Below are 21,016 nucleotides of genomic sequence, written 5' to 3'. Positions count from 1 at the left end.
AATCACCCAGGGCAGAATGGGAGAAGTGCAAGATCAAAAAATGGAGGCAATCACTAACCCTACATATATGAATCACATAAACAACACAAAAGTTTGAACAGCACATTCCAACAAAATGAAACAAAACGTGTATACAGGTGCAAGAAAGCCTGTGACTGGAAATTTATACAGCCTGTGCTAGCATTTCTTCTGCAGTGTTGCTATCAGTGTGTGAAGAGTGGGAGAAGAGGGCTGCATTGACAATCCAACACAATGGGCAGCACTTTGAACACATTTTTTAAGTGGTCAGAAACTTGTAAATAACTCATGAAAGAATAAAGTAACGTTAAAACCAAGCACACCATTGTTTTTCTTGTGAAATTCTCGATAAGTTTGATGTGTCACATGACCCTCTTCCCATTGAAAAACTAAAGTTGGATACAAAATGGCCGACTTCAAAATGGCCGCCATGGTCAACACCCAGCTTGAAAAGTTCCCCCCTCCCATATACTAATGTGCGACAAACAGGAAGTTAATATCACCAACCATTCCCATTTTATTTAGGTGTATCCATATAAATGGCCCACCCTGTATATGGATTTCAATGGCAAGCAAAATTTGTGGTTTTGTCATTGAAATAATAACTGTTGACTTTTACACCTTGATTTCAATGGTGATGGATCCGGTGCCCATGGTTTCCGTTTGTCTCTGTTGTGCACCGGACCCGTCGTTTTGCCGGAAGCAATAGCGTAGTCGACTACGGTTCCAGTGCACAACAGAGACAAATGGAAACCAAGGGCACCGGATCCGTCATCATTAAAATCAATGGTGATGGAAACAAAAACCTCTGGTTTCCGTCTGTGTCAGTTTGTGTCAGTTCAGGGTGCCGTTCTGACGGAAAGCTCAGACAGAACGTCATAACAGGACCCCAACGCAGATGTGAACAAAGTCTAACACTGATCCTGAAATACAGTACTGTATGTATAATTTAAAGATTTTCATTCACAAGAACAGCTGAACTCCTATTATGAAGAGTCATTTTTTTCCTACATCAGAGCACTGTATAGTATCTATTTATTTTCTTATAATGGGATACAATTTGTTAATTCTTTTTTGTTGAGGTTCCTTCCGGCCCATCCATTTGAAAACGCATTATAGGGTTTCTTGTCTTAATTTTTTTTTTACACCTATTTACATATTCCCCATTTATAGCTGACTGGGTTCACTGTTTGATCTCTATATTTTGTAGTAACCAGCCGCTTTTTTTGGTTTACGTCATTTGTTACTGTTACAGTATGTACTATGCTAATGTATCACCATTATCGACTTCTATGTAGAATTTATACCTTCCTGTCATTCTTTTCCAAGTGATACAATTATAGAAAGCCAATTTTCCTGTTATTTAGTGTTGTTTTGGCTGCATACTGATGTGTCAAATAAATACAATTTTCCAATATATTTTCTGAGTTAAGTCCTCACGGTTTTCAAAATCTCTGTTTGCAGTCATTCAATGGGAACCTTCCTTTCTTACATCAAGTGGATAAAAAACGTCATGGTCACTTGATGATCACGCATTTCCACTTCAGTAAAGTTATCAGACCTGTGCCCAGTATCGAGCCGAGCACTTGTCTGTCCCTCGCATGACCAGGACCGATTTTTTTCCACTGGAAGTAAACAATGAAGATTCCGTTTGAAAGACTGCAGGCAGAGATCTTTAACCATGAAAAAGTTATGTAACTTTTCATTATAAAAATAAGCTTTATTAGTTGTAATACTGATTTAAAATCTATTGCTTTTTGTACTATTTATTAATACGCATTCTTTGGGATGCCAAAATATTAATATCTAGATTCTAATTGCTAGTTATATCAAACTGTAACTTGAATGACATATTAATAAATAACTTCTATTAAACAGCATACGCTTGGCCTCAATGCATCATTGGGTATAGGAAAAATACTAAGATAAGTGTTGCTTTGCACAAATTTACTGCATATAATAAAAAACACAGTTGGAAAACATTTTTCAGAAGTGAATGAGCTGCATCATAAAAGACTTAAGGGCTTTAATAACAGTGAGAGAAAGACAGAAAAAGAATATAAATTTAGATGAAAGGGTAATACCATATATTGAGGCAAAAGACAGATTTATATTAAACGATTCAGAGGGAATCATTTTGTATTTTTATCTTTATATTCTCCCTGACTTGATAACAAATGAAAGCACTCTTAACCGCTCAAAGGAATTCTCTGGATTAAAATGTTCACATTTTAAAATATCCATGACAAATAATTATCATCCAAAACTTACTTATCTATCAGCTCTGTTCACAAAAAGTGAATAATTACCAAATGGGATCCAAGTAATCACTCATTTATAATAAGTTAATGCATGAGAAAATATCAGAAGGCTTTTCTGTGACACCCTACATCGTGTATAATTCTAACTGAGAGTTACATCTTTGCTAAAAAAATAGGTGATTAAAGGCTGTCCTGCTGCTGAGACCCAAGCAATCAGCTGTCATCTGCAGGGGAACATGTCAGCAAGTGTTTAATTCCCAGCAGCGCCACCACAGGGGAAAAAAAGCACTACATTGTGCCACCAGCGTAACGATCAAAATCGCAGGGGTGCGTCGATCACGACTGGGCCCAGAGGGGAAGAACCCGCAGGCTGTCGGATTATATCCCGCCAAAGATCTATGTCGCGCCGCTTACAAGGTCCTGACGCTGGGCAGTGACAGGACATTGTATGCGATGTAGCCTACAACAAAGAAATGTGCTGCGTCGCATATAACGTCCTAGCACTGTCTGCCGTCAGGACCTTGAATGCACTGTGGCTTGCTGTAGCAGCCTGAGGGGATCCGGAACCGGACACCTGTGGACAAGACAAGAGCTGAGTAAATATCTTTTATTTTTTTATGTCTGATCGATAAAAGGGGGGGTATGTGGCATAATGCCTATTGAAATCAATGGGCTGTCCTTGTAATATACAGATGTGTCAAAAGGGAGGGAGACACTCCTTGCAGCCGAGCTCTCTTTTGGATGGTGGATGAAGGGTAAAAGAATGAGAGACTCCTATCTATTATTTCAGAATACCTTAATATGCTATTCGAAAAGGGGTTTAATAATTTAAATTAAACATAAACCGTCTCCACATCTCTCCCCCATACCAACTACCTGCTATGCTTCACAACCTTGGAAGGTCACAAGCACACCGATCATCTCAAATGATGCTATAAATTTGTTCTGCAGGTTGTTGCGGTTATGACGATACCAAATATTTGTATATAATTTGGTGTTTTGAGACTTATATTTAATAAAGTTTATTTATTGTAAAAAATGGGAATTTGTTGTGCATATTTTTTACAGATTTTTTTTATTTTTTATTTTTTTTAATCCTATAGGTTGATTTTTATGTTTTTACTTTAAGATACTGGCATTTATGCATATACCAGTACAATACCCTGTGTACCGATAGTACAGGGCAGACCAGTGGCGTCGCTAGCACTGGGCTTTTGGGGTCCAAATCTTTGGATCCCTGGGCGACTGCCACATAATGGCGTAGCTATAGGGTGTTCAGAATTGCTACCGAGCCCCCGCACCGCATCTATAAAAAGTTACTATTGTAACTGGGGCCTATGTAATAAAATACATGGGCCCCTGTTACTATAGTGATAACAATATACTTACCCTCCTCGTTCCCAAGCACAGCAGAGGTTCTGACATCTTCTCATGTCATAATGTCACAACTCTGCGTCACGCACAACGTCGTGACGATAGATAGCGATAAAGTCTACCACATAGTAGGCTTAGATACATGGCCCATGTGTGATCCTGTCTGATGGGTCCTGTATCTAAGCCTACCACATGTGTTACTAAAGTTTATTTTTGTGTTTGTGCTTTTTTTGCAGGTTCGGATGTTGGACTACGTCCGATTCGAGGACTACTTCGATGATGGCTTTTTTGTATTTTCAATAAAATGGTTAACGAGGGTTGTGTTTTTTTTTTTACTTCAATAAAATATTTTTTCTATGTCTTTGTATTTTTTTAAAACTTTATTACTACTGCCTTATTAATGGCCGCTGGCTGATTGATAGCATCCATTACTAAGACGAGGCATAGTGTTAGCTGTGAACAGGCTAACACTAATCGCCCATTATTACCCCGGTACCCACTGCCACCAGGGTTGCTCGGAAGAGCCGGGTGCGATCCAGTACCCGACCATCTGTAGTCATGGCCGTGAACTGGGGCAGCCGCAGGCTGGTATTATTAGGCTGGCAAAGCCCAAAAACTGTGGGTCTTCCCACCCTGGTAATGCTAGCTTGCTGCTGCTATGTTCTAGCTGGCTGGTTATGAAAAATGGGGGACCCCACATCATTTAAAAAAAATTAAAAATAACAATAATTAGAAAAAAACGATGTGGGGTCCCCCCTATTTTTCATAACTAGCCAGATACAACATAGCAGCAGCAGGCTAGCATTACTATGGTGGGAAGGCCCACTGTTTTTGGGCTTTCCCAGAGTAATAATACCAGCCAGCGGCCGCCACGGTGCCCCACCATCTCAACAGATGTTCGGGTACTGTATCGTACTGGGCTCTTACTGGCACCACTGGTGGCGATGAGTACCGGGGTAACAATGGGGGGGTTAGTGTTAACCTTTTCACCAGCTAATATTAAGCCCCGACTTAGTAATAAATGCTGTCAATCAGCCAGTAGCCATTTCTAAGGCGGTAGTAATAAAGTTTAAAAAAATACAACACATAGAAAAAATATTTTATTGAAATAAAAAAACAACACACGAACCTCGTTAACCATTTTATTGTGAATACAAAAAATGCCGACATTGAAGTAGTCTTCGAATCCGAAGTAGTCCAACAACAGAACCTGTAAAAAATACAAGCACGAAAAAAAAATAGTAGCTCATAAGCAATTATTATCTTACCTTTCCTGGGTCCAGAGCTGGAGCCGCAATGTCAGCAAGCTGGGCCCTATATCTAAGCCTATCTTATGTGATAAAGTCTGCTGAGACAATTCTATCCAGTTCTGTAGCTATAGAGGCATTAGTCTTATAGATATGCTATATCCGATATCACGATATGTATGTAAAAAAAAATATTTTTTTCAGGGGGGTAAACATATGTCTTGGGGGGCTTGTGACCCTGATCTTTTAAGACCCAGCAATGCCCCTGGGGCATACCTAAGTATGCCCTAACAGCAGGAAATATGGTTAGACAGCCCTGGAGTTCTACAATGGACCCTGGGTCATCTGCCCAAAGAAGGTATGTTCCTCGATCGCATCACAGGTATTCCCTGTAACACGATCAAAGGGGAGTCCCTCCCTCACTCTTTCCCCTTGCATGCCGTGATCACATTTGATCGTGGCATTCAAGAGGTTAACGGCGGAGATCAGAGGTTTCTCCAATTTAGGCCTTCAGATCGGGGCTGCAGCTATGCAGTTGTCCCTTGCCTGATCACACAATCACACTTGCTGTGCTCATGAGATTAGCATGGCGAGTATGTAGGAGTGTACACGTTATGTGTCGTTAAGCAGTTAAAAGAAACATGAAAAGGTTTGTTTTCCAGATAGTCCCACTATTTCATATTTTTACCATGAAAGGTTTGATAAAATTTAATATTAGACTTCGGGAACCAAAGTAAACACATAACACAGGTTTGAACTATTTCCGCGGTAGAGCACAAAGTGCACATGCACTCCTATCTCCAAGATGTAAAAAAGTAATTGCCCTCTTTAAAATTAATAGTTGGTTGCACCAGTCTTTCACATTGTTGTTGAAGAATTTTAGCCCACTTTCTTTTTTTTTTCATATATTTCTTTTTAAGGTTTCATGAATATAGAGCATTAAGTCCTTATCCACGTTGAAAGTTGAATTATAACTAACATTTCACATGATCAAATACACATAGCTGAAAGGAAAAATAAATATAAAGAAGGTAGAAGTTAGGAGTGTGCATACTGTGTAAGTTGGTATGAATATACATGTTATATAATAAAAGCAAATTTGTCACCTGAATATGCTGCCTTATGTAAGGGCATCATCCTACAGGGACAGGGATGCTCTACTATTAGTCCAAGTGGCAAGAAAAAAATATGATGCCGTTTGGCTAATAGAAGTGATAAAAGAATACAGGTACTCATAGTTATAAGTCCGGTATATTCATGAAGGAAGCGCTCGCGCCGCCTCTCCTTGCCCCCCTTACAGTGATTGAAAGCTGGCTTCTGTGTATGATTGCCACATCAATACACTAGACTCATAACTATGAGTTCGCTGTATTCTTTAATTGCTCCTATTAGTCAAACAGCACAATATGTTTTGTGCCGTTTGGGCAATGGGAGAGTGGACCTGTCCCTGTAATATGCTGTCCTTACATAGGAAAGCATATTCAGGTGACACATCCACTTAAGTCCACAAGTGAATGGCAGATGAGCCAGTAGAGTATTATTGTTTTTTAGATGGTCAAATAAGGTGGTCATTAGTTAGAATTTCCATTCTGGTTTATAGAGGGGAGTCCAAGCGGAACCTTTATTCTCCAAACCTTTGTCTACAAACTACTAGTACCACCACCACATAATAAAATGAAGTGGCCAGAGCATTCGGTGAATACCAGACAGAACTTTTTAAAAAAAAAATTATACCGTTAGTTTACTGTTGATTTGAAAAATATGGCAGCCTACAGTTTTCTATACAGTAAAAAAAAATAATAATATTTAGATGTAAATCTGACAGACATATGCCAAAAAGACATCAAAATATACTCCATAGAAGTCTATTGGTACTTTTTATTTTCCAAATGTATAATGTCAACTGAATGGCCAATCATGGTGTGTATAAAGACTAAGAATTGTTTCATTCTAGTTGCCAATATATATATGGAGGTAGATAAAAACAATGGGAACCAGGTGGGATCCACTGTGAAAAAGAGACACCATCCAGGCGCAATACTTCCACGAGTCCAACAAGTTTTTTGAAAAAATATATAATTTATTGTCTAAAACAATAGATCATAATAAAATGTACATACAAAAGAGAGAGGGTCTCTTGCGGTATAACGTGTTTCGGGGAAACAGAACCCCTTTATCAAGTAAACATGAGACCATGAAGTGTATGGTGTAGCTAACTTGTGTATTTAAATAAGTCCTTGAAATTGGCGCCAGGGCCTCCCTGGGGGCGTGGTTAAGTTTATGAGACCTGATAATTTATGCACGAATAGGGAGAGATAAGGAGGGGGGGCGGGGGGGAATGGGGTAGTAATGAGCGCTATGGCAGCTCTTATGTAAGAGCCTCGGATGATCAGTGGTGTTGGATTTATCTAGACTGAGGGGAGGGCTATATATGGGGCACTATCTAGAGGGGAGGGCTATATGTGGGGCACTATCTAGATCCCACCTGGTTCCCATTGTTTTTATCTACCTGCATTTACTCGCCGGCGAGGTTGGCACCTGACACTCTAGGGATTACGGCACCAGCAGCATCATTCCTAACCAACTGGCTCCGAAAAAGGGTTGTGCCTATCCATGCACATCCCCTAAAGGTGAGCCTCCTTTTACTATACCTAACAGAGAAAGCCATTGCTAATCTGACATACTCACCCTATGTAGCGCCTTTTTGTTCTCTCTGTTCTCAACCAACCTTTACATACGTTATATTTAAAACGGGTAAGTCTAAAGTTATCGCTCAGCACAATTAGCTGAGTCTGCACCATCCTTGTGTGTAGTAGGTATTTGTGCATCTGAATAAGGCATTGCATGCCCACTAATGCTACATTAGAAGGATGTTACAGTGAGGGTCCAGGATATTTTTAAAAGTAATATAATATAGCAGAGGAAAGCTGTCTGCCCCAGGGAATTTACCTCTAAAAGGAAATATTATAGTTAAAACGGTTACAAAGGATTGTAAGTAGTTAAGGAAGGTAGAGTTAGAGGTTTTCTTTGGACCTTATTACCTCTGTGCTGTCTTTTTTTTACATTATCAATGACCCTGAAAACGTTTTACATTGACCAGAATGTAGTTTAATATTTAATATAAGAAGCTGGCTTCTTACTTCTCATATGAACTTCGTTGCGTTATTTCCGTTCGCTTAATATTTATGTTGACATGAAAGGTAAAATTTTCCTTTTTTCTAATCCAGTAAACTTTTTAACTCACACTTAATGTTAGTAAGTTGATCAAAGCATAAATCAGACAATGACCTTTTAAATGTCTCTTCCAGTTTTATTATCTGCTCCAGGAGACAAGACATTTTTAGATTCTTTTTTTTTTCCACATATCAGCCCAACACGATAAGCTTGCTTCTTCTATAGGCATTATGACCTTCATTGACTGTCTGTAGGGACACGACTCCTATTCCCCAACCAACGGGTCGAGCTACACTTAAGTTATCAGTCCCTCTGCATGTGGTGGCTCTATATACTATTATGCATTAGTGTGACAAGCGATGTATTGGTACCAAGGTTAAAACCATATCACTGGCATTAAACACTAGGGTAAGGGCCATATCTTCAATAAGCTGTTTCCCTTTTAAGAGTCAGTCTGACTTAACACCACCTGTCATATTTAAAAATGACTTGCGACCTTGGTTACTTTTGTTCTATAGCATTTCATTTGAAATAATACTTGAGTGTTTGTGCAACTTTTTCTTTAACAGGTATTATTATAGGATCTATTGACACCACATTCAAATGCTACGTAAGGGCCGCACCGTCCATGAGACGAGATGAGATTCTCAAAACCCCCTTCTGCACCATAATTGTATCTGCGTCCTATAGACATTTACAATTACATGCATAAACGTTCCGTGCCCTGCCATTCAGTGCCTTTCAGTGATGCAAGCGGCACGATGACTTAATCTCACCACTTGCGTCGTTGAATGGCAAGGCACCTTGCCAATCAGCACCTTGGAAAGACGCAAGCGACGCGATGACATCATCGCTCCGCTTGCATCGCTGAAAGGTGATGATTGGCAGGGCAGAATGATTTGCCCTGCCATTCAGCATTTTTAACGATGCAAGCGGCACGATGACGTCATCGCGACACTTGTGTCGTTCAGCCCGAGCAGGCCTGCATTTCAAGAGAACAGCGCGGAAACGGGATCAGGTGAGTATGTAAAGTTTTGTTTTCTCTTAAAAGTGTGAGTGGCATTATCTACAAGGGGGGCTCTATCTACAGGGGGGCTGTATGTGGGGCACAATCTACATAGGGGGCTATATTTGGGACACTATCTAGAGGGGGGGGCTATATGTGGGGCACTATCTAGAGGGGAGGGCTATATGTGGGGCACTATCTAGAGAGGAGGGCTATATGTGTGGCACTATCTACAGGGGGCTATGTGTGGAGCACTATCTACAGGAGGCTATATGTAAGGCACTATCTACAGGGGGGCTATATGTGGTGTACTAATTACAGGGGGGCTCTATGAGGCACTATCTACAGGGGGCTCTATGGGGCAGTTTCTACAGAAGGCTCCATAGGGGGCACTATATATGTGGAGCACTGTCTACAGGTAGCTTTATGTGGGGCACTGTCTATGGGTAGCTTTATGTGGGGCACTGTATACAGGGGACTCTATGTGGGACACTGTCTACAAGGGGGCTCTATAAGTGGGCCACTATCTACAGGGGGATCTATGGGGGGACACTATCTACAGGGGGCACTGTGTGTGGCGGGACACATTGTATGGTGCTATTATAATCAGGGACACAATGTATGGCACTATTATAGTTAGAGGTGTATTTTATGGCACTATTATATTTAGGGGCGTAGTTTGTGGCACCATGAGAATTTTATCTTCGTTTATAGGTGCAGAAATGTTTAAAAAAAAATGAGAAGCTGAAGACTTCTGAGTGGCAAACCGTAGAAATGGGCAGTGGCCAGGAGAAGCCGTCATAGAGGTCTAGATCGGATGAAGAAGAAACGAGGAAAAAAACAACTAGAATCTGAGCAGACGTCACCTGTTAGTCACTTAATGTAAATGTTTATTCTGCCTTAATCAGTACTGTAGTCACTGTATGATCTGCAACAAGATGATGGGTGGTAAGATTTTTTTTTTGTGACGCAGCAATTCCCAGCATATCCTTACCATTGTTTGGGCCATGCTGGGAGCTGTAGTTTTACGCCGTACAAACCTATACGGCAGGGGTTGCACTAAATTGAGCTGTATTTGTGCTGGTGTTGTATTTATGTATGTGAGCTTGGTTCTGGTGTTGTATATATGTACTGAACTTGGACCTGGTACAGTGTTTATGTACTGAGCTTGGTTCTGGTTTTAACTATATACTGATCTTGGTTCTTGCACTGTATTTATGTACTGAGCTTGGTTCTGGTGTAGTATTTATGTACTGATCTTGGTTCTGCTGCTGTATATATATTTTCTGAGCTTGGATCTGGTGTTGTATATATGTGCTGAGCTTCGTTCTGGTGCTGTATTGATGTACTGAGCTTGGATCTGGTGTTGTATATAAGTACTGATCTTGCTTCTGGTACTGTATTTATTTTATGATCTTTGTTCTGGTGTAGTATTTATGTACTGAGTTTTGTTCTGGAGCTGTATATTTGTACTGAGCTTGGTTCTGGTACTGTATTTATGTACTGAGCGTGGTTCTGGTGTTGTATATATGTACTGAGCTTGTTTCTGGTGCTGTATTTATGTACTGAGCTTTGTTCTGCTGCTCTATATTTGTACTGAGCTTGGTTCTGGTACTGTATTTATGTTCTGAGTATGGTTCTGTTTTTTTATATATGTGCTGAGCTTTGTTCTGGTGCTGTATTGATGTACTGAGCTTGGTTCTGGTGTTGTATTGATGTACTGAGCTTTGTTCTGGTGTTGTATATAGGTACTTATCTTGTTTCCGGTACTGTATTTATTTTATGAGCTTTGTTCTGGTGTAATATTTATGTACTGAGTTTGGTTATGGTGCAGTATATTTGTACTGAGCTTTGTTCTGGTACTATATTTATGTACTGAGCGTGGTTCTGGTGCTGTATGTATGTACTGAGCATGGTTCTGCTGCTGTATATTTGTACTGAGCTTGGTTATGGTACTGTATTTATGTACTGAGATTGGTTCTGGTGTTGTATATATATACTGAGCTTTGTTCTGGTGCTGTATTTATGTACTGAGCTTTGTTCTGGTGCTGTATTTATGTACTGAGATTGGTTCTAGTACTGTATTTATATACTGAGCTTGGTTCTGGTGTTGTATATAAGTACTGATCTTGGTTCTGGTACTGTATCTTTGTTATGAGCTTTGTTCTGGTGTAGTATTTATGTACCGAGTTTAGTTCTGGTGCTGTATATTTGTACTGAGCTTGGTTGTGGTACTGTATTTATGTACTGACCTTGGTTCTGATGTTGTATATATGTACACATCTTGTTCCTGGTCTTGTATTTATGTACCGAGCTTGGTTCTGGTGCAGTATATACGTACTGAGCTTTGTTCTGGTGCTGTATTTATGTACTGAGCATGCATCTGGTGTTGTATATATGTACTGAGCTTTGTTCTGGTGCTGTGTTTATGTACTGAGTTTGGTTCTGGTGTTATATATATGTACTGAGCTTGGTTCTGGTGCTGTATTTATTTACTGATATTTGTTCTGGTGCTGTATTTATGTACAGAGTTTTGTTCTGGTGCCCTGTATATGTATGAGCTTGGTTTTGGTGCTGTAATTATATAGGATATGTTTATAATAACAAAATTGCAGGGCAGATGGAATTGTTTTCAATTCATTGTATATTTAATGGGAACCTGTTAAGTAGTTTTAACCCCTGGAATTGCCACCATGTGGTGAAACATGACCTGAAAATATTTCCAAATATTCCCTAGTATGCTTTTTTCAGATGCAGCAAAATCTATAAAATCAACTTTTAAAACAGCGCACACTATATGCTAATTACTTATTAAAGTGTCATGGGTCGGTGCCGCTATCCTGAAAAGTCACATAGCCCTACCTCCAAACCCACCTTTCCATGCTTGATTGACATCCCCTGGCTGATATACATCACTAACAGCCTCCTCCAACTTTCTCGGATGCACCATTGACTTGTACTACTTGGGCACGCACCGCACAATGAGGTGTACTCTGCCCGGCTCATCGCTGCAGCACGCATGCCATGGGAGAACAAGGCAACAGGCATCCACAAGATCAAGATCTGGGGGGCACCATTTAAATTTTCGCCTCAGGCAGCAGAAACGCTAGAATGGGCCCTGCGCTATATATACTCCTAATGTGCCCATAGAGTTCTATTGCCAGACCATCTGTTAAAAGAATGTCCTTGGAATACTTTTTTTTTTTTAGAATGGGAGTCAATGGCAGATGTATAGAAATAAAGTTGGATATGTTTGGGGCACACGTTTGATGGCACTTCTTCAATGTATACGCTACACATATAGCCAGCACACAATTCTAGACCTATGCGGGCATCTGTACATAAAATAGTCTAATTACTAGAAGTCTTTATATATAAAGACCTGCATGCATAGGCCTAAAACATATGACTACTTAGGATATATATATAGAGGCGGGAATAGGTAGATGCATGTCAAAACCTTTGCTACATTGCACAGCAGCATGCTCTATCTAATTCAGTTTATTTCTAAATGTTCCCAAATAACAGTTGATGTGGTCAGACACAAGATTGCATGGCACTGCAAAAGTTAAGATATGTCACAGCTAAGTAATTCATCCCTTAAGACTCTATCCTTGATTTATCAATTGCTAATGATATAGGAGGTAATATTTTGTGTGCCTCTTACAAATGGAAAAACTTCAACACATACTGAACTTTTGAAAATGTTAAGTATTAATTTGTCAGTGTAAAATGTTCTACATTTTGTAGAATACTGCACTAACGTCAGTAAAAATCTAGTTTGTGGTTCCACCAACTGAGGCCTCATGCACACGAACGTAAAAACGCCCGTAATTACGAGCCGTAATTACAGCCCGTAATTACGGGCCCATAGACTTCTATTGGCCACGGGTACCTTCCCGTATGCTTACGTATGGCTTCGTGTGTGCTCCCGTAATTACGGGAGCGTTGCTAGGCAATGTCAGGGAATAGTCACTGTCCAGGGTGCTGAAAGAGTTAACTGATCGGCAGTAACTCTTTCAGCACCCGGGACAGTGACTACCGCTGGAGTTAATAGTATTAAAAGTTAACTTACCTGCTGCTTCCTCCAGTCCGGCCTCCCGGGATGATGTTTCATCCTATGTGACCACTGCAGCCAATCACAGGCCAATCACAGCCTGCAGTGGTCATATGGACTGCCGCGTCATCCAGGGAGGTCGGACTGGATGTTAAAAGAGGGACGCGTCACCAAGACAACGGTACGTATGAACTTCTTTTACTTTAAATCACTGCGGAAACTCTGCCCGAAAGGGCTGCCCCTTCTCTCTTTACAGCACTGATAGAGAGAAGGGGCTGCTGATTAGTGCAGAGAAAATGGGTCCGTAAATACGGGTGGAATACTGGTGACACCGGACCCGTATTTTCGGGCACTGGTTCGTAAATACTGGTGGAATACGGGTCGAATACGTGTGACAAAGGACCCGTATTTACGCCAGCATTTACGGGAGGAAAAAAGTACGTTCGTGTGCATGAGGCCTTGAACGAAGGATGGGAATTGTAACTCTATGTGCGCTTCACTGGCTTCAAGTAACAAAAATCTATTTATTCTAAGCTGTGACATAGGAAGTAGTGGAGGAACGTTGGAGTACTTATATTCATTCTATGCAAAAAAACAAAATATTATATAACGACTGATTGGTGGTTTTATTAAGAATTAATGTGAGCAAAACAAAAATCTGTTCTGTTTTTGCGTGAGAATGACGTACACAACATTGCCATTGATTGTCCGAGGTGGTTCCTGCTCAGAAATGTTGAAAAACTGCTGTTTCTAAATATGATGCCAGACTTTGCTCTCATGATCCAACTAACAATTTTAACACTAGATATATATATACATACACACACAGTACTGTGCAAACATTTTAGGCAGTTGTGAAAAAATGCTGCAAAGTAAGGATGCTTTCAGAAATAGAATTGATAATAGTTTTTTTTTTTATCAATTAACAAAATACAAAGTGAATGAACAGGAGAGAAATCGAAATCAAATCAATGTTTGGTGTGACAGCCAAGTCTGGCATCATATTTAGAAACAGCAGTTTTTCAACATTTCTGAGCAAGAACCACCTCAGGCAATCAATAGCACTGTTGTGTTCATCATTCTCCCTGAGCACACTAACTGTAATATATATATATATATATATATATATATATATATATATATATATATATATATATATATACACAGTGAAGGAAATAAGCATTTGATCCCTTGCTGATTTTGTAAGTTTGCCTACTGTCAAAGACATGAACAGTCTAGAATTTTTAGGCTAGGTTCATTTTACCAGTGAGAGATAGATTATATAAAAAAAAAAAAAAAAACAGAAAATCACATAGTCAAAATTATATATATATTTATTTGCATTGTGCACAGAGAAATAAGTATTTGATCCCTTTGGCAAACAAGACTTAATACTTGGTGGCAAAACGCTTGTTGGCAAGCACAGCAGTCAGACGTTTTTTGTAGTTGATGATGAGGTTTGCACACATGTTAGATGGAATTTTGGCCCACTCCTCTTTGCAGATCATCTGTAAATTATTAAGATTTCGAGGCTGTCTCTTGGCAACTCGGATCTTCAGCTCCCTCCATAAGTTTTCGATGGGATTAAGGTCTGGAGACTGGCTAGGCCACTCCATGACCTTAATGTGCTTCTTTTTGAGCCACTCCTTTGTTACCTTGGCTGTATGTTTCGGGTCATTGTCATGCTGGAAGACCCAGCCACAAGCCATTTTTCATGTCCTGGTTGAGGGAAGGAGGTTGTCACTCAGGATTTGACGGTACATGGCTCCATCCATTCTCCCATTGATGCGGTGAAGTAGTCCTGTGCCCTTAGCAGAGAAACACCCCCAAAACATAATGTTTCCACCTCCATGCTTGACAGTGGGGACGGTGTTCTTTGGGTCATAGGCAGTATTTCTCTTCCTCCAAACACGGCGAGTTGAGTTAATGCCAAAGAGCTCAATTTTAGTCTCATCTGACCACAGCACCTTCTCCCAATCACTCTCAGAATCATCCAGATGTTCATTTGCAAACTTCAGACGGGCCTGTACATGTGCCTTCTTGAGCAGGGGGACCTTGCGGGCACTGCAGGATTTTAATCAATTACGGCGTAATGTGTTACCAATGGTTTTCTTGGTGACTGTGGTCCCAGCTGCCTTGAGATCATTAACAAGTTCCCCCCGTGTAGTTTTCGGCTGAGCTCTCACCTTCCTCAGGATCAAGGATACCCCACGAGGTGAGATTTTGCATGGAGCCCCAGATCGATGATGTCGATTGACAGTCATTTTGTATGTCTTCCATTTTCTTACTATTGCACCAACAGTTGTCTCCTTCTCACCCAGCGTCTTACTTATGGTTTTGTAGCCCATTCCAGCCTTGTGCAGGTCTATGATCTTGTCCCTGACATCCTTAGAAAGCTCTTTGGTCTTGCCCATGTTGTAGAGGTTAGAGTCAGACTGATTAATTGAGTCTGTGGACAGGAGTCTTTTATACAGGTGACCATGTAAGACAGCTGTCTTTAATGCAGGCACCAAGTTGATTTGGAGCGTGTAACTAGTCTGGAGGAGGCTGAACTGTTAATGGTTGGTAGGGAATCAAATACTTATTTCTCTGTCTACAATGCAAATATATATATATAATTTTGACTATGTGATTTTCAGTTTTTTTTTTTTTATATAATCTATCTCTCACTGGTAAAATTAACCTAGCCTAAAAATTCTAGACTGTTCATGACTTTGACAGTGGATAAACTTACAAAATCAGCAAGGGATCAAATATTTATTTCCTTCACTGTATATATAAATAAATAAATAAATAAATATATATATATATATATATATATATATATATATATATATATATATATAAAACAAGTATAGAGACTACGGATGTAGCCATTTTTATCTTGACTGTTTAACTTGCTGCAGCGTCATATCACACAACAAAAGCCATTCAATAGTCATTGAAAAAATCAAGCTAAAGGTTCTTGCCACTGTGTATTTAATGCATTAAAAGTCAAGATAAAGACGGCTACATCTGTATATACCAGCTCTTTGCCAGTGGTAATAACTTCAAATGTAATTCATTTTCTACAAGAAAAAAATCAGAACAGCCCCAGACAGGGTAATTTTATAGGGGCATAGCTAGGGGGGGGCAGGCGGGACATGTACCCCGGGCGCAACTTAGAGGGGGACACCAATGATCAGTGTCGGCGGCCTGCCTTCTAGGTGAGCTTCTGGCCTCAGGCGCAGGGCACAGCAGCTATGAACTGCCACCCGACTGTAACAGCAGCTTTAGTCTCTGCTGCTAGCAAATCTCCCCCGCCAGCCCCCCTCCCTACTCTTTACACCTCTCCTCGGGTTGTTTCTGTTATCATTCGGGACTTGAGCGAGGGGGAGGGGAGACTGTCTGCGGCACTGTGTCTGGCTATCAAGCTGCAGAACTCCCTTCACAATTATCCTACATAAAAGATAAGTGCATGTGTGTTTACAATGTGTACTTTATATGTGTATAATGTGTGAATGTAATGTGCATATTTGTGATGTGTACATGTGTGTGTGTATATATAGTGTATGTGATGTGTACATATGTATACATAGTGTGTGATGTGGTCATGTGTGTATATATAGTGTGTGATGTGTTCATGTGTGCATATATAGTATGTGATGTGTTCATGTGTGTGTATATATAGTGTATGTGATGTGTACATGTGTATATATAGTGTGTGATGTGTTCATGTGTGTATATATAGTGTGTGTAATGTGTACATGTGTATATATAGTGTGTGATGTGTTCATGTGTATATATAGTGTATGTGATGTGTACATATGTGTATATATAGTGTGTGATGTGTTCATGTGTGTATATATAGTGTGTGATGTGTTCATGTGTGTGTATATATAGTGTATGTGATGTGTACATGTGTATATATAGTGTGTGATGTGTTCATGTGTGTATATATAGTGTGTGATGTGTTCATGTGTGTATATATAGTGTGTGATGTGTTCATGTGTGTATATTAAGTGTGTGATGTGTTCATGTGTGTATATATAGTGTGTGATGTGTTCATGTGTGTATATATAGTGTGTGATGTGTTCATGTGTGTGTATATATAGTGTGTGATGTGTACATGTTCATGTGTGCCTATGACTTTCAACGGAATTGCTGCAGACATTTTCTGCAGCAATTCTGTCGAGTGTGTGGACAAACCCTAAATCCGCAATATAAGGGCTTCTCCACACGTATTGGAATTGCTACAGAAAAATTCTGCAGCAACTAGCAGAAATTCTGCTGTGGAAAAACGGCACCATTTCTTGCGTTTTTTGCTGCATACATTTTTTTTTTCACAATGACTGATGGTGACATCTCTGAAAAATGCAGCAATTCAGTCCACTTTCCGCAGCAAGAATTGACATGCTGCAGTACGAAAAAATACATACCGCAGGTCAATTTCTGGTTAGAAATTTTATGCAGCCTGTGGATGGAATTTGATAAGTATCACCCACTTTGCTGCTACTGAATTTTGATGCATATTTAAATACGCAGCAATTCTGTTACTTGTGGACAAGCCCAAATGCAGTAGCAACAGAGTGAGTGAGATTTGAACAAATCTCACCCACACGATGAGCGGGAAAAAGGCTCAGTAATTGACCTGCGGTCCGTTTTTTTAATCTGCAGCATGTTAATTGTATTTGCGTAAATGCTGCTTATTTGTTTCAGGTTTTCCCCATTTAATTGAATAGGGAAGTAAAACTCGCAACAAATAGCAGATGTGTTTTTTGCGGGGAAATGCAACGATTCCGCTGCAAAGAACGCAACTCAGGGAAAATTTTAATCTTATACTTACCTAGAATTATGTTTATTTTTCCGGGCTGGCCTCCTGGGATGACGTTTCATCCCATGTGACCGCTGCAGTCAATAGCAGGCTGCAGCGGTCACATGGGATGAAACATCATCCCAGGGCTGCAGGATGTAGGAGGGAAGCATCGCCATGGTAAGTATCCTTTTTTTTCTGCTCAGTTTTCCGCAGTGGCCATTCCTGGCTGAAAAACTGCACCAAAGGGCAGTGCTTTTACGCAGCGTATCCGTCCTGTGTGAACATATGTCTAAATGTCAACATTTAGATTGTGAGCCCCAATGGGGACAGTAAAAAAGAGGACCTCTGTACAGCGCTGCGTAATATGTTTGCGCTATATAAGTAACTGAAATAAATAAATAAACAAACATACCCGTACAGTATATACATATAGTAGCTGCTGTCTTACAACGATACAGCTGCAAACCACGTCAACATGCTGCACTCCCACGAGTCAGCGCAGTTTTCAAATGATTGTTAATGTCCATGTAGTTTTTTTGAGACATTAAGGCCTTATTTACACGAGCGTCGATGAAAATCACGCGTGTCGCACGGACCTATGTAAGGCAATGGGGACATTCAGACACTCCTATACTTGAGTGTTTTTTGCGCATCAGGCACCCATTAAAGTCAATGGGTGCGTGAAAATCACGCGCAGCACACGGACGCACTTCGGGTGCTGCGTGTTATTCGCTCAACAGTAGATCAAGAAATGAAGGGAAAAATAAAACCACCTCCTTCATTTATTTTTCTAAACCTCAAAACCGCGTGTCATAAGGATGGCGAAAATCACGCTGCCACGCACCAAACACTAATGACACACAGAACTGCAACGCGCAAAAAACAAAGTGTTCCTTGCGTGCGCAAAACGCACATATTTGTGTAAATAAGGCCTAACAATCACTTAAAAACTGCATAGACTTTTGGTAAAACTGCATGTGCTGCGCGTTGTACTGGACAATGGTTGTTACGATCTGATTGTTTGCAGTAAATGTTATGTACACCTTTGAAAGGGATTTTTTTAAAATGTCAGTCAGTGGGTTTTGTACAACATTATAATTAGTTTTTATTAAAAACCCTTTTTACTTTTTGAGATACAGCTGCTCTGTATCCTGTATACAGAGCAGCTGTTTCTTACGCTGAATCCTGAACTTGTCAGGTCTGTGGGACTGATGGGTTCAGTGTCAGTGGGTCCTGTGTGTCTTCATCACATCACAAGTTAGATGTGATAGATTACAGGTGGATACAGTCGACTACTCTATTGATACCGCCAATAAAATGGAAAACTTGTGAAACGGAGATAAATAGAAACCCTTAGCAATGGAAGCGTTACCATTGAAATTGTAACGGAAAGCTATGGTTTCCGTTTGGCTTCCATTCGTGGGTTCCCCTGACGGAAAGGTCTGACGGAACCCATGAACGGAACCACGACGCAGGAGAGAACGAAGCCTAATTATTACTGTATGATCGTTACAGATGGTGGAAGGTACTATTTTTTTGGGTATGAGCAACTCCCAGTATATGATTACGATTATTCAGGTCATACTGAAAGATGCTAACCTAACTTTGCAAATGATCTCTGTACTGAAATGTATTTGTACTGAGCTTTGTTCTGATGTTGTATTCATGTACTGAGCTTGGCTCTGGTGCTGTATATATATATATATATATATATATATATATATATATATAATGAGCTTTGTTCTGGCACTGCATATATGTAATGAGCTTGGTTTTGGTGTTGTATATATGTGCTGAGCTTTGTTTTGGCGCTGTATATGTATACTGAGCTCGGTTCTGGTGCTGTATATATGTAATGAGCTGGTGTTGTGTATAGAACTATATTGCTTGTAAAATGTCCAAATATTTTTACGCTCGAGTTACATAAAAAAAATGTGGGAAAGAACTGACACGTCATTGATTGGTAGAGAAAACAAACAAGGCGAGAGGGAAGGAGCTGTCGGGAAAGAAGTTGGGGGGGGGCGCCAAACTGAATCTTTGGCCCGGGTGCTGGAGAACCTAGCTACGCCTCTGCATTTTAGGTGCTCTTTGCAAACTGAATAATGACTAGGCAGAACAGGAAAAAATGGCTTATGTCTATGGGCTTTATTGTTGAAATAGACTTTATAAAGGGGAGAGACAGAAGAACATGAAAGTGAATTGTTGACCAAACCCAACCTACTTTTCCATTCTTGTTTTGGACGTTTTATAAAACAACCCAATTCATTATGCTCATATGAGCTGAACAGAAAAGAAGAGGATGACCAGCAATAGGATGGATGGATGAATACTGTCACGGAAATCACATGACATGCCACTGAGAATTCTCAAGACTTAAATACTCAAGATACTCTGAAGAAACACTATTCATATGGTCACTAGAAATCAAAAACAATTTGCTGAATCTAATAATAGGCTTGTACGACACTGATTATAATAATACGCCTTTCATGTAAAACCGCATTCCTGTACAAAATAGATAGATAGATAGATAGATAGATAGTAATAATAAATATAAATATTAAGTGTTTTGCAAGGGCACTGTGGTTGATTTGGACTTCTAAAGTGTGAATTATTATTAGAAACGTGTTCATATAAAACTGTGAGTAACTAATTATATATATATATATATATATATATATATATATATATATATATATATATATATATAAGCTAGTAAAGTAAAAGCAGCACCGTTCTTCCAGTGTGGGGTGCAAGTCCCTGTTCAGACACACGACCAGTGTCACAAATCCACAGACAAATCCAATACACAGGTCAGCACACCAAGGTAAAGTGTAAAATAAGGATCCTTTATTCACCACAAGCGCAACGTTTCAGCCCTGCTCAATGGGGCCTTTCTCTTCTCGCTTGAGAAAGGCCCCATTGAGCAGGGCTGAAACGTTGCGCTTGTGGTGAATAAAGGATCCTTATTTTACACTTTACCTTGGTGTGCTGACCTGTGTATTGGATTTGTCTATATATATATATATATATATATATATATATATATATATAAATGAACTAAATGCATCACTTTATATATTT

At 39.9% G+C, this 21,016-nt stretch overlaps 1 protein-coding gene across 1 annotated transcript in view; it reads right to left on the bottom strand.

Annotated features, from left to right (window-relative positions):
* CCDC85A (coiled-coil domain containing 85A) overlaps nucleotides 1–21,016 on the bottom strand; it is a 234,243-nt gene that overhangs the window by 179,333 nt on the left and 33,894 nt on the right. The window lies entirely within an intron of this gene.

This window comes from Rhinoderma darwinii, chromosome 4 (genome assembly GCF_050947455.1).
Source record: "Rhinoderma darwinii isolate aRhiDar2 chromosome 4, aRhiDar2.hap1, whole genome shotgun sequence".
NCBI classification, from domain to species: Eukaryota; Metazoa; Chordata; class Amphibia; order Anura; family Rhinodermatidae; genus Rhinoderma; species Rhinoderma darwinii.
Note: the sequence above shows the minus strand (reverse complement) of the source record. Positions and strands in the feature narration are given on the sequence as shown.